This window comes from Arvicanthis niloticus, chromosome 17, assembly GCF_011762505.2.
Source record: "Arvicanthis niloticus isolate mArvNil1 chromosome 17, mArvNil1.pat.X, whole genome shotgun sequence".
Lineage (NCBI taxonomy): Eukaryota > Metazoa > Chordata > Mammalia > Rodentia > Muridae > Arvicanthis > Arvicanthis niloticus.
Window position 1 is genome coordinate 18,051,103 of NC_047674.1, and position 14,371 is coordinate 18,065,473.

Here is a 14,371-nt window from a genome sequence, read left to right on the forward strand (position 1 = left end):
AAGGCAAGAGCCATTAGAGACCTTGCTCAGCTTAGAGTAGACACCCCAAGTTGCATGTCAAGCCTTAGGCTCCTCCCACAGAAGCAGCTCTGAGAGTTTGGCAGTGTCAGGAATCCTGGGATAAATCCCTCTACTGGAAGTTGAGTAGTGTTGCTTGGTCAGACCTGTCATCTAGGAAATCACACATAGAGAAGGGGAATGTTCCTCCTCCCAGACCAGACCTGCTGTGAAGCAGCTTGCCTCTGCTCTGTCCACATGCCTATTCACAGAGCTTTCTCTACAAGGGGCTCAGCGAAGGCCTTACCAGGTGGGGTCTGGACATGCCTGGCTCCTGTCACTGGGGCCTGTGCACACCTGGCTCCTGTCACTGGGGCCTGTGCACACCTGGCGCCTGTCACTGGGACCTGTGCATGCCTGGATTCTGTCACCGGGGCCTGGGGACACCTGGTTCCTGTCACTGGGACCTGGGCACACCTGGCTCCTGTCATAGAGTTACTAGACTCAGCTCAGGAAGAGAAGCCTTTGTGTTGCCCACTAGTTTGTAGTTAGAGCTTTTTAGGCCATCACACTTCATCTCAGTACCCAATATCTTCTTGTGCTTATCAGTATCTGCCAGTCACCATCACTGACCACCAACTCTCTGAGACACAGTTTGAACACTGGTTCTACCACACTCTTGTTGTGGGCCCCCTAGTGAATCACAGACTTCTCTCATTCTTCCCAAAATAAGACAATGCTACCATCTGATCACAGGGCTGGTGCAAAGGCAGAGGGAACACGTGTTCTGGGCCAGATGCTAGGCAAGAATATCAACTGTCCGAGACACAGTGATGCTTTCCTTTCTTCCTACCCACCACACAAATGTCTAACACATCTGATAATCCTCTGCCTTGCCTCAGCCTCCAAAGTGCTGGGATGCTCTTGACATGTGAACTTGACTACTCAACAGGCATTGCTATGGGGAGTCAGGCATGTTTCCAGGCCTTTTCTCTGTGCAGTTTCAGAATCCTGTGGGCCAGAGCACACAGTCTCTTCCTTGTAATCCCAGGGTTGAGCTGGGACTGCAGTTTGAAAGTGAGGCCGGCAGGTGGCAGCAGGGCCCCACACCAGGACTGTGAGGATAAGGCTGCAGGCAGGCAGGCAGGAGCAGGGCTTGCCTAATGGCTCAGGATGGGGACACTCCTCCATGCCCCAACCTACAGGTCAGAGACATTTTTGGAGTGAACCAGACTCTTGGTCCACAGGAACTCTTCTGCTCTGTTCCTCATGAGCTCATGTAGGAAAAGAGAGATGGGTGAAGGAGGACCCACTATGGGAAACAGCATGAGAAGACTTCGGGCAAGTAGCTTCTCCAGTGACCATGACACTACTTCTCTTCCCCAGACATCTGCACAGCCCCTTAAGCTGCCCAAGACCTTGAGAAAAGAAGTGAATGTCTAACTCTGATCACAACCTGGCATGACTCTGGTTGCATAGGCTGGCCTTGTTGAAGCACCTTGGTGCCTGCAGTTCCTATTTCCATTAGCAGTCCTTGTCCATCTGTCCATTCTCCACCCCCTGTCCATCTGTCCTTCATTTCTTCTCTTCCTCTGAGCTAAGACATCAGCCTAGGAATTCTTCACAACAGTTTGGCAAGAACCAATCATTAACTTAAACCCTGTCACCAACCACGAGGCCAGCACCGCAGTTAAGTCCTCACTTCTGGGGCTAATAAGGCTGGCTGGTGTTCTAGGGTGGCTAGTGTTCTAGGCTGGCTAGTGTTCTAGGCTGGCTAGTGTTCTAGGCTGGCTAGTGTTCTAGGCTGGCTAGTGTTCTAGGGTGGCTGGGGGAAATTTCCCCACACCTTGACCTTAAAATCCTCTCCCACCTGCAAGTGGAAAGGGAAGAAGCAAGCATGTGCACATCACAAAGGGCCAGCAGATGCTCTGGCCCCGGAGCTCCCTGACTCCCAGGAGGCCCAGAATCTAGAAGATCCAGAACTGTCAGGCTGAGACATGGCCAAGCCAGCAGCAGTCAGAGCTTCAGTGAGCTTAAGATTCCCAGTGGCGCCCACGGAGGGGTGCACAGATCCCTCTTCTCACCTGGGATGACCAAAGGCCCCTCTTGCTGGCACCTGTCTATCCTTGTGCAGTTCTCACAGTGATCAGCAGGGGGCCATCAGACTCTTCCTTCCCAGTCCTGGGACGTGGCAAAAGCCACTTAGAACCCAAGAACTTCTGGGCCAGAACAGCCCCCAGAGTTTACAAATGTGGCCCAAAGTCCAGGGGTCCCTGGAGTCCCAGTTGCTGTTTCATTAGCCAAAGCTCCCTTTTGGGCTGAGGGTTCTGTGAAAACTGGTTGGCTGTGGGGTCTCTGGCAAGTGAGCTTATCGATCTGATCTTTCCTCTCTTGTGGGGAAAGGGGCAAACTTCATACAAAAGCTTCATACAAACTCCAATGCTGCCTTGTGCTATTCCAGGGCAAATGAACCAGGCGGGAGCACATTAGGGTATGGGACTGGGAAAGTGGCTGAGGGCTGTCTGGGTTGCCATGGCTTAGACTCTCCTTCTGGTCTGGGTACCTGCCTTCAGTCTTAGGGCACCTCCTCCCCCAGCGACAGCATCGCATAGGCATGAGATCACTCAGCCCTGCTGGGGATGGGGAGCTAGCTGGAGCCCAGCAACTGCCTGACAACTGCTCTAAATAGGGGCTCAGGAATGGCTGACAGCCAGGATCACCTTCCAGAACAGCAAGCCAAGTCCTCAGAGATGGGGCCTCAATCCCAGGCCTGGCATCTGCTGAGCATCTGGAGCCCTGAGCCACTGGGGCCCCACAACTCTGGAGGTCTTGGGTGGGACTGTGCTGTGACAGGAGGCTGTCAGCCAGGACATCCCGAAAGCTCCGCAGCCCTCTCTCAAAGCAGTCCCTACCTGCTGTCAGGGCCCGAGGAGAGAGGAGGAAGGTTTGCTGCTTCTCATCTCAGGGAACGGCTGAGCCAGGGTTTCATGTCCTGGCAAGCAACAATCAACCTATATATAAGTACACACCAGAGAGCTGTACTAATACCACATAAAGGGAAAGGTTCAGATACAAATGTACATGGACTGCCAATTTATTATTACTATAGGCATTCTTTACCTTGGGAAGTGAGTATGCTCGACACAACTTATGAGAGGGAGCTGCTAGGGACAGCACCCCACCATCCAGGACCCAGACTGGGCCATGCTTATTTACTTGTATCCTAAATGTGGTTATTATTTACTATTTACATAATTTTTTTTTGAGACTGTGTCTTTCTCTATGTAGGGTCTTTCAGACTAGCTTGAAACTTATGATCCTCTTACCTCAGCCTCCTGACAGGGATCAGACAGTGGCCTCTTAGGAAGGCAGGCATGCCAACCATGCAGAAATCAGTGATCAAGTTCCTGGTCTTAAGTAAGTACCACACAGACTATAGCGTGTCTACCCTGGCCTAGCTAGACTTCCTTTTTTCTGGGTGCCTGTCCTGTTATTACTTTTTTTTTTTTTTTTTTAAGAGCAACAGGGTATGCAAGAGTTGCTTAAATGGTCCGAGTCTAGGATTTGGGGTACATTTCCAGAAGTTTCTCTTGCTCTCCTACCACATTGTCATCACTGTTGTCCAGGCCATCGTCTCCTGCTGTTCTGTTGCCTTCACACAAGGCAACAAGAAGGGGCCATTCCCTTCCAGCAGGAAGCACTGATTAAGACTAGCAGCTCCTCTACCTGGTAAAACGATGTGGTGTGTTTTATGTATGTTTGGACTGTGTCACTCTTCTTCCCTGCTCCATCCTACTCTGGTCCTACTGAAGTCCTGAGTCCCTTTTGGCTTCTGTCCTTTCACATTACTGTTCCCACAGCCCAGACTACTAGGGTCTGCTCTTTGCTCATGTCCTTTCTTTGGCTATCACTGGAAGATAGCGTGAAGAACTCTCTCTTAGCATCCTCTTGGTCCCCATCATAGCATCTGGCCTTCATGACTGCATGGCCTTCATGGCCTCTTGGTCCTAGGTTGTATCTCGTCTTCATCCCTAGTGGTACATGTGCTAGTCCCAGAGGTGGATGTTCAACAACCTGCACAGAGTGAAGGACTCCTGGGAGCAATGGCATCAGGCTCCAGTTCAGGAGGTAGGACTGTTGGGTCCCTATCACTATTGCCCTTTCTGTTTAGTTCCCAGGTGCTTCTAACTCCCCAATACTGCCAGCATGCTGATCATTTGGGGCCACCAAGTCTCCTATCTTTTCTCTATAGGCCCTAACCCATCGACTTCCCTAATACACAGCAGCAGAGTTATTTACAATAGCAATAGCTAATAGGCTTCAGCCTTTAGAGCTAGCTGTCCCTTTGTTGGATTTCTTACTCATCTTTTCTAGCTGTGGCCTCACTCCAGCCTGGGCACCACATCTCCTATGGCCCTACAATACTCATATCTTTCCGGGTAGGAGGAGCTTAATGTGCAAATAGGGAAGTGACCTGATCCAATTCCTATACCCCTAAGCATCAGTCTGTGCTCTTGGGGCCAGTGGCCTCAGAGGTAATCAGAATGCCTGAATCCTTCTCTAAGATGCTCACAGGTGTACCCACAGGGAGGTACACTCACAAGCAGGATTCATTTCAAGGGATGTCGAGGAACCAGGAGTAAAACACAAAGCTCCAGGTGGAAAGTCAGGAACTGAGGGTATAGGCTTGGACTCCACTTGGGAGCCGGAAGGCTACTGAGCAAGGAAAATGTCTCAAATAAGCATGCGGGAGTAGTTGGGACAGGGCAGGGCTTGAGTGACCCAGGTGAGCAAGGTGTATGCACTGGCCCTCAGGAGGCCAGAACAGAGAGGGTAGAGGTTGTAGAACAGGGCAGAAGAAAGGGTAGGAAAGGGCCTCTGAGGATGTCAAGTAGAGGCAGGCAAACCACCAGGGTGGTAGGGCTGGGGAATATGGTTTAGAAAAAGCAGGAAAGGGGTGATAGGTGAAGTGCAGGCAATGCTCCATTCAGTTTTGGTGAGCGTCAATGACAGAAGGCAGGCAGCCAGGGGCCTTGTTATTATTTTCAGACAAACTGAAGGTATTCTAGGAGGCAGGGGGCTTCATGCTATGAGAGAGCCTGCAGGAAGCCATCCAGCAGGGCAAGAGGAGGGGAAGGGAAGAATCACTGTCTTATGTCTCATTTAGAGCAGGTTGGTTCCCAAGTCAGTACAGACGAAGGGCCTTATAGGTCTACAACCTCTGACCTGACCATGCTCCCTGTAGGAAGGCTGGTTCATAGCAGCTAATGCTGTTTCCTTACAGGCCTTAGAGGTCACAGCACTCTTCTCCGTGACACCATGCTGCAGCTGTCAGGAAGAGAGGACCCTTGCTCAGTTTTATAGCCAGTCAGGGGACAAAGAAGCTAGATGCTACATTCTCTGGGCTCCTCATCTAGCATAATGTCAGATGGCAGATGGGTAACCTCAGAGCACTGTCCCTGGAACTGTCAAGCCCATTGGGCAGTGGAGAGAAGAGAAAGTACTATACCCAACAGGAACAGCTACCGTGGCCCGAGGACAGGAACCGGTCCCAGGGCAGCTGCTGTTTCTACCCATAGAGCTCAGTTTCTTGATAGAACAGTGAGATGCTGGCACTAACTTTGGGTCTCGCCTCAGGTGGGGATGTGGTGCTGAGGGAGACCCTGTCTAGACTCATCCTCCTCAGACTTTGCCTTCATATTTTCTACTCTTCTGTATCTGGCCTCTCAATACTGCCTGACAAGGAAGGTGAGGCCTATGGGATGTTCTACTGTCAGATCCATTTTACCTGCTAACCCAGAAGAGAAACTCATCCCAGCCCTTTCATACCCAGAATACTTTCAACGTGGCTTCAGAAGTGATCTGGAGCTGAGCTGCTGAGACTGAAGCCTACAGGGCGAGAGCTGAGCGTCTGTCTGTTGCTGAAACCTGAAACTGCATCCATTTTCAAAGACCAAAACCAAGTGTGAGACAGAAGAGCCTCTCTGCCCTCAGCCACCAGGCACTTGTCAACTTCGTGGGAATCTCATGCTAATGGGATTAGGCCACTCACAGAGATTGTTCAATTAGCTCTTGGTGAAAACTGCTAACATGGAAATTTGATAAGAATTGCTCCCAGCTAGTTTCAAATTCATTTCTTCTGAAAAACAAATTTCCCCCACATGGGCACATCCTCACTGTTGGCTCAGGAGCCCTTGGGCTCCTCAGTAGCTGTGAAGGCAGCTGCTGGGCTCTCTCAGGAGCTGTGTGCTGGAGCATGACTCTTCTCTATAGCTGGGCAGCCCAAGGTGGGACAGCAGCAGCCACCCTCACAGGAGACCCGCTGCTCTCTCAGCGGCCCCAAATTGAGTGTAGTCTGGTGGAAAACTGAAGGGAATGGGGCGTGATGGGAAGTCAGTGGTCTCATCAGCACTAAACTGAGGGCTGCTGGGGGTGGGAAACTTTAGAGATCTTGTTGCAGTTCCCTCTGAGGCCAGGCCAGGGTGGAGCTGGTGGCTAGGGAGCTGGAAAGTAGAGGCCTGGGAGGGGGGAAGGGGAGTGCTGCTGCAGGCCAAGCTTCAGGGAAATGAGAGGGGTGCCTGGGGAGGAGAGGCAGCAGCATACAGACAAGGCGCCCACCATGGCTTGACCACAGGGCACTCCACGTCACAGCTAGGGCCTTTCACTGACCCCTTTCCTCCTGAGCTCCCTGCAACCTGCTCAAAATTTTGGACGTTCCCATGAAACCACAGGGAAATGAATGGGGCCTAGTTCACAGGCATGGAAAACCCCAGAGGAGCAGGCCTCTGGAGCCAGACATAATAGGCCTTGTGGGTGAGGCCAGAGCCAGGTTTTCTAGTCTGTGGGGCTGAATCTACTCCAGGCTTTTCTATAGGTTGAGCAGGCAGAGCCTGCTGCAGTGAAGCATGTTTGAGCCATGTTTTTCTAGTTCAAAAGGAAATCTCCAGAGGCTAGGCGTCCAAATGCAGCCCTCTGGCCCTGCCAAAGAGAGGCCCAGTGGCTGTGGTAGGGAGGGGGAAGGGATTGCTCCCAGTCCTTTGACAGCACTGAAAGCCCTTTGTCAGCGTAAAGCTAGCCACGAAGCCTCTCTCTTCCCAAGGCTTAGCTCTGCACACAGAGGCACGGGGCAGGCCTGCACGTGGGCAACAGCTCTGGCCCCTAAGCAGAACCAGGCAGTGTGCCGTGTGGCCTTGCAGTGAAGGGTAATTGGGCCTTGCTGGCTCTTTTATGATGTTGACACACACGCCTTTCTCTAGTTCCACTGAAGCTGGAACCACTGATTAGAGGAGGTGTGGCCAAGGCACACAGAAGCACTATCACCTCAGGGAGCCACTGCTGCCTGCAACAAGCATTTTGGCCCTGCTCAGACTCCTAGCCAAGGCCAGGGCTCCCTCTTATACCCAAGTAGGGGAGGCTGTCCCTGTTGGCCTGTACCAAGAACAGAGCTTGGATAAGCTCAGGGAAAACAACTGTGTCACCTCTGATTTTGAGAGGGATCAACTTTGGTTTTAAAGCTAGAATTTGGGTGTTAAGATGTTCAATGGAGAAGGGTGTTTTAAACACACTGATTCTCTCATACACACAACTACAAGAGACAGCTAGAGAGGAGGAGCAGGTACTCCTGGGAGCTCAGACTGCTTTGCTTTATTGAAAGTGTGCTTTGCTCACCTCCATGAAAAAGCTCTTGTTTGGGCTGCTGGGGGTGGGGTGGGCCTCGTTTTCCAAGTCCACCCTGGAGTGATGAAGCCACTGATGGTGGGAAGGAAAAGAGTGCAGCCAAGCTCTCTGTGTGCTTTGTCATCCAGCCCAATGAGTCCTTTCCCAGGAAGAAACTGTAGGTCTTAATGTGCACACAGGGAAACTGAGTCTCAGAGGCTACAGAAGATGACTGGGGCCAGACTGTGGCAGGGCCCAGATCTGGGTGGGGCACCACCAAGTCCTGCAGCTTTGGCCTCACCGGGCTTTCTGGAGTTGGGGTGGCTGTGCTAAGTGGGAAGGATGTACAAGCTTTTCCCTTTGGAGAACCCTGCTCTGGGATGGCACATGAAATCCAAATGCTTGCAGAGCTTCTTCTGCTCTCTAAAGAACTCCAAGCCTTACTTGACCTGGACCCTCAAACTTGACTTCGTATTGAATGTTACTTTTCCTTCTCCTTTACCAAGCCGGCTTGTGTATCAGCTTACCTAGGCAGCCCACCCCAAGCTAGAGGCAGAGCACAGCTGGATTTGCATCATGGGGCTGCTCCTGTGGGTCTGGGGGATGGCCTGTGTCCCAGCATTGCTTGGTTCCATCCAATCAAGAGGACACTGGAAGTAACTGAGTGTCCTTTCTAAAATGTAGGTGATCTTTGTCTGGGCAATACAAGACCAGGCCTGCAGAGGCTGTGGGAGGAACCTGAGTGCATCTCTAGGGAGGGATATTATTGGAGGGAGCCCTGGGGTGAGTGAATCAAGCTGCTTGCTCTGCCTCATTCCCCTTCCCACGATGTACACTTCACCTGCAACGGATCCAGAACCAAGCATGGCTTGATTTCTCTCTGCTGGTCTGAGGCTCTGGGGAAGACCAGAACAGATGGGAGGAACAGACAGAGTGCATCCTCTATGCATTATGGCATAGGGACATAATCAGAACTGTCTAAGTTGTCAAGCCACTGGGTGAACTGCCCAGGGCCTTGTCCACAGGCTTTAGTCTTTGGAGGGTACAAGGGAGATGTTCCTTCTTTTTCAACCTCTCTATGGCTTTGCTGACATTTGAGGTTGTATCCGAGTAAGCCATAACCCCACCATGCATGGGGGCAGAGTTTAAAAACAGTTTCCTAGAAAGAGCAGCACTTGGGAAACCATTTTAGTGTACCACCAGCCCTAATTTTTCATCAGAAGTCCAAGGCACAGGTGAGAGGTGTCCTGGAGCCAGACATGCTTAGGTTGGAATGCAGATTCTCCATGCGTCATGGCTTTGCTCCAACCCATGGCTGAGTCACCTCCCAGTAGTGCCTGTGTAAGCTTGCTCACTTAGCTGGTCTGTCCTAAGCAGTCCTGGCCTGCGGGATCCACCTGTCTGCTTGGGATTTTTTTTCCTGCTCTTCCTGTCCCTGCATTCTTTTGGGCCAGTTATAGCTGCCCAATACCACTAACCTGGATGGCTCAGACAGCTCAACTGCCTTATTTCCCAGTACCTTGAACAGTGTCTAGGACACAGTAAGCAGCTACTAAATACTTTTTATTATTATTATTATTATTATATAATTAATATATAATTTATTATGAGAATGATGATGGTGATGATGATAATAATGATGATAGTATTAACCATGTAGCCCAGATTTTCTGGAACTTGCTACACTATATAAACCAGGTTAGTTTCAAGCCTATGGCAAATTTTTTGCTTTAGCCTCCTGAGTGTTGGTATTATAGGTGTGTACTTCCATGCTTTAAATAATTTTCATCAGAGATTATTTCTTTGTTTACAAAGATCAGCGCCTTACAGTTCTGCACATGCTGGTTTTACTTCAAGACAACAGAGAGCGATTAAGACCGCATGGAGAGACACATGCTTCCAGATACAGCCTGGGCCCCGATCTGTGTCACTGAACCCACAAGAAGCTAGCAGTCGTGAGAAGGTGCCTCTGGGTATCTCAGTACAGGACTCAGGAGGTGACAGTCTCTGCTGGAAGTAAGGACTCACAGAACCTCCTCTGCAGCACTCACGGTGCTTAGCTGGGTCACTGCCTTCTTTTTCCTGATTGGTAAGGGAGTCACTGAGGGCTGACCAATGTGACCTGGCTCTTCCTCTGCCTCAGTTCCTCTGTAGAACCCAAGCCTTGGGAAGGAAGATGTGAAAAATCTAGGCTTGAATAGTTTTGGAAATTCCAGAGACCAGCTGGATACTGATGAAATGTTCAGGGACCAAATGAGCACACTAGAATCACACTTTGCTGTTGCTTTATAGAAATACTGAGTGAAAGACAATACACATTTTTAAAGGGTGAAAATAGAGCTCTTCGGGGCTAGGCTAGGGTCTTCTAGGCTAGGGTTTCTACAGCTTTCTCTCTGCTTATTCCTGCTGGACAACAGGCACGCGAACTTGGCAGTCAGAACCTGAGACAGCTTCTGCAGGCCTGATGGGATCTACTGAACTTGCCCTGATCAAATTTTACTTGTCTGTAGACAGTTATTACTTAAACCCAAACAGGGTAAGCATAGTGAGTAAGCCTCCTTTGTGGGTGACCTGATAAATGAATACTCTTGTCCAAGGGCAGCTGCTCTACTATAAACACGAAACCCAACAGATTAAGGAAAGCCTCTTCCTGCCCGGGCTGTTTCCTTTGCACTAACACTTGTCTTATCACCCCCTGGGATGCGGTCTGTTGAGTCTGGCAGAGTTCATTAGTTATGTGACTTTAAAAATATTGACCCATGGTTTTATGAACTGGGTTCAGAATGCTTTAGATGGACGTGTTCCAATCCAGAGAGTTCTGGGTTTCCCTGACATGTGTCTGGACTACACTAGACACACGCACATGCGCAGGAGGTTTGCTCTGTCTACCTGGCAGCACCAAGGTACCTGCCTTGTGCTCTCCATGTCAAAATACAGGCTCCTTCCTGCCTCCTGCTCACAGGGCACTTGCCTGTCAAATGAGGCCCCAGCTGAAAGAAGCAGTGCATGTACTTTCCTTTCCAGGCTGGGCACCTCTGGGAGCCTGGCTCCTAATTCCTTTGTTACCCAGCATGGTGTGAACATGAAATACCCCCTAGGTTCATGAGTTGAAAGCCTGGTCCCTTGCTGATGACACTGATTTGGAAGGTAGCAGAGTATTTAGGAGGAAAGGGCACTTCAGGCCCTGAGTGATGGAGGCTCTCAGGCTCTAGACCTTGTTCCTGGCCCCTTTCCCTCCTGCCATTTGCTGCTTCCTAGCCACAGCTAGGTGACCTGTGCTACTCCTACCTTGTGTTCCCACCACACTGCTCACCTGACCATGAGCTGATTGAGCCCAAGGACATTTCTCCCATCATGCCCCACCCCAGGTATTTGTCATAAATACTGCTTTACATTCCTCAGTGGGTTTTCTAGGCCTTTATTATTTCCATGCTCTGCACAGTGCTTGGCTCTAGCTGGGCAAACAAAGGAATGAGGTTTACACTGGAGTTACAATACACACAATGACTATTCTAATTTGTGAAGTGCATGGTAGAATTTCCCAGGGCTCCTCTTGCAATCTGGGCCATTTGTAGAGTCATTCATTTCTCTAGGGTTAGCAGTGGGAACAGAACTCTCTGGTCTGCATAGAGGCTCTCTGTGATGATTTCTGCATCTTCCTGGCTGTGGATGGCTCTACTGAGGTCTGAACAGCACTGGCTTGGCTCCCATGGTGGGCTTGCCTGAACAGAAAGGAACTGCAAGAATGCTGGTGGTGCAAGAATGTGGAGGCTGTGGAGTGGGCACCCTCATGTGGATGGCAGCTTCATATCCCAAGAGTCCAAAGGCAATAGAAGTCCTGGTCTTGGTAACTAAATGGGCACAGAAATGGCACTGCAAACCCCACAGGGCCCATGGAATCTCAATTCCAGGGAGTAGATGATTCCTCATTTCTTATCTTAGGGGCCAAGACACTGCTAAGTACTTCATAAACATGATTAGCATACAGGCTGTCAATCTCTGAATGGCTGAGACTAGAAGGGCTTCAGATTTCATTTTCAGATTTGTGAGTATTTGCATAGGCTCTGGAATACAAAAAATATAAAATTTAAAATGTTCTAAAATCTAAAACTTGAAGTTCATAAGGTCTTTGGTTGGATTTCAGATCAGGAATTCTTAACCTACATTATGAAAGCCATCTAGAGTAAATGGAGGAGACAGGAATCTGGTGATTTAGTAGAAACAGACATATTAAGGTTAAGGACATGTAAGCCATGCTTGCAGGGAGAGGTGTGCACCCAGTGTCTGCTGAGCATCTGCAGTGTGCTAGCTGGGCTGGAGGGACTGTTCTTGCTTCTGGGCACATGGAGTCAGATCGTCTTTTATCAGAACATCATCAGTGCTACAAACTGGTTTCTTCTCAGCTTCCCTGGCTGGGTCCCAGGTCTGTGCTAAGCACTGGGAACCAGAATCTAAAGAGAATCCAGCAAAGCCTCTTAATAGGCACTCTCCATCTCACAGTCAAAAGCATTCACATTCCACTGAGCTGCACAGGCAGAGGCAAGAACCCGCCTCTTGTAGTACTCAGCAGGGGACTGGTAGTTCTGAGACTGAGGGCTATGTTAACAATCAGAGTCAAGTTTGATGACATCAGCACTGGAAAATTCACTGAGAAAGTCAGAGGGAGTGAAAAGGGCATTCTGTTTCATGAGCAGAACAGTGATGAATGGCATTCCTTACACAAAACATGGTGACCAACCGACTAGTCTGGTTATACTGAAGGATAGAGGACACTCATTTAGCTTAAAGTGGTGGGCAGCTTCACCAGGCCCCAGGGAAGGAGGTACTTCTTGATGGGGTGGGATGGGATGGGGTGGGATGGGGTGGGGAGGGGAGGGGAGGGGAGGGGAGGGGAAGGGAAGGGAAGGGAAGGGAAGGGAAGGGAAGGGAAGGGATAAGACGGGATGGGATGGGGTAGGAAAATACATATAGTAGTTGAGTCCATTTAGCTTAGCTGGCAGATGTGGAACACAAACATACAGAGTCTCAGAGAGTGGAAGATGGTGCAGAACTAGGAGGTATGTCTCAAAGGTAGCTCTGGGAAACATGTCATGTGTCTACATGGAACAGGCACTTTGCTGTATGGAGCACCCAGGGTAGTCTTAGCTCTGACTCATAACCTTCTCTCACCTGGGATGAGAATTCTAACACTTGCCTATCTCCCTAAGGATTCTATGCCCCCACAAGGCCTAGTGTTCACAGCTACTGCATAGACAGCGGTGAGGTGACAATTGGTCTGGTAGTCATCAGGGAAGAGACAAAGACACACAGGGCAAGGTTTCAGTAAAGTCAAGGGAAAACCCTGCAACTCTGTGGTCACTCACTGTAGGGGAAAATGGCTGTGCAGAGTGCAGCAGACTCTGCAGAAAGCATTTTCAGCTGGGCATGGTACTGCAGACATGTAATCTTACTTGGAGGCTAAGACAGGAGGATCCCAAGGTCAAGGACAGCCAGGCCAGCCTGGGAAATTTAGAAAGGCTTTGTCTCAAAGTAAGGAATTAAAAATAACTAAGGCTGCAGCTCATGGAGCACTCCCTGGTATGTATGAACTTTTAAGTTCAATCTCCATACTGTAAAAACACCCACTCCCAAACACTTTTTACATAACATAAATATTTTGAGTAATCCTCAGTTACTAAAACCTCAGTTATGTCTAGCTGATGCCATTAAAAGGGTATATACAGTAAAGGACAAGGTTTAGATGCTTCAAAGGCTATGACCTCTTCCAAGTGAAAACAGGAGTCTACAGAACAATTGTATTCCTCTCATTCTAAACAGCTCAAACATTACACATCTGTGGAAGCACCACAGCTAGGTCAAACACCTAGGAGAAGGCAGCCACAGTGCCTTGTGTGAAGAAATAGGGAACAAGGACACAGATGGAGATGTTAACAGCTTTTGAGACAAAAGCCCTGGCAGGTGAGTGGAGCACCTCCACCTGAAGGAGGACTGACTACAGAACCAGAGAGCTCTAGACAGCCTTCAGAGATATGGCGGTGAGAACACAGTCTCCACAACCAGGGCTAAGCCAGCTCTGCCTCCCTCAATGTGATGCCACCCCAGCTAGTCATCCTCTGGCTCCCTTACCTTGGAGCCTGGCCCAGTAGTGCTTAAGGTGGGTCACTTGAGGATGCCCAGTGAGGGGGGGCTACAAGTCAATGGAATGATCTGTGTTGTGTACCTCAGTCAGGCTTTGCTGGTTGGCTTTGCAAAGCTGTACCTAAGTGAGGTATTTCCTTCCACTTAACTCAGTGGGCACAGCTTGAGTCACTCTGTGAGATCCTTTTCCAGATGGGTATCCACCACAAGAAGACTACCCTCAGAACAGTTAACATGTCCTCTTCCCCTTAAATAAGCCAGGCAGCAGCTAAGTGATTTATAGTCAACAATAGCCTTTGTCTGTCATCAAGCATGGCAATTCCTTCAGGCTCTGGAGGCTTCCTGCCCAACCACCAAGAGAAAGCCACAATGCCTCAGAGTGCATGGGAGTAGCAGTGAGGACAGATTAGAAACACTTCCCTATGGAGAGCACAGCCAAGAGCTGAGTGAGCCAAGTATGCTCTGGTTACCTGCCAAGTAGCTGCTGGAGGTGATGGCCATGGGCACCTTTCTTCAGGCTCAGACCCAACCTGAAGTCCTGTGGTCTGCTTCCTGGAGGGCTAACCTGTGAGTCTCACAG

The 14,371-nt window shown here is 49.9% G+C and overlaps 1 protein-coding gene across 6 annotated transcripts in view; it reads right to left on the bottom strand.

The window, feature by feature from the left end:
* Window positions 1-14,371, bottom strand: part of Dis3l2 (DIS3 like 3'-5' exoribonuclease 2) — a 309,644-nt gene that overhangs the window by 6,524 nt on the left and 288,749 nt on the right. The gene's annotated exons all lie outside the window — the stretch shown is intronic.